Raw genomic sequence first — 764 nt, 5'->3', positions numbered from 1 at the left:
GCACCTAGCTTTACAGGTGCTGACCTCTGCCAGGCCTCACAGTTTCTCACCCCGTACTCAGTTCAGTATTGAGCGAGACTCAAGGAAATAATTACGTAAACTTCTGGAGCAGCTTCTGTGTAGCTTTCTCCTCTCAAGTACCCTGCTCAGCAAATTCCAGCAGGAACCCTGAACTGTGATGTTTTCTCCCATCTAGACATACTGCACTTCCTGTGATAATTTAAAAATTACCCTCACACAGGAAGTCAAGATGATTATAGGGCTCATCGCTTGTTTATTCCCTTAAAAATCAGTCCTGGACTGCCACCCATCGTATGAAAACATTGCTTTGTATATTTTTTTAGAGTTTTATAGTTGATTACAATGGGTAAGTCTAACTCCCATTACTCCATCATGATTGGAACTAGGAGGCCATTCTTATTTTTAATTTTAAATTTGAAGATTTTTTTTTCATTTTTTTATGGCTTGTCAGTCATCTTCTTTACCTTCATTGCCCTGCTTCTTCCTCAAAGACACCATTTTTTCTTGAATAACTTGGGTGGAGGGGTAATTCAAATCAGCAGAATATCTGCTTAATCCTTATTCCACCGTTCTTTTCAGGCTAGCTTTAGGGATTCTGGCCCTGCTTTTCCCCTAGGAATGTATACAGTGGAGTTTTTAAAAAACCGTATGATCTAATCTTATCAAAATTGCTTTATGCAAATAAAAAAGAAAGAGAAAGAAGGGAAGGAAGGAAGAAGGAAGAAAGGGAGAGAGGGAGGGAG

The sequence above is a fragment of the Galeopterus variegatus genome, unplaced genomic scaffold (assembly GCF_000696425.1).
Source record: "Galeopterus variegatus unplaced genomic scaffold, G_variegatus-3.0.2 Scaffold3872, whole genome shotgun sequence".
Lineage (NCBI taxonomy): Eukaryota > Metazoa > Chordata > Mammalia > Dermoptera > Cynocephalidae > Galeopterus > Galeopterus variegatus.
This window is presented reverse-complemented; position numbering follows the sequence as displayed.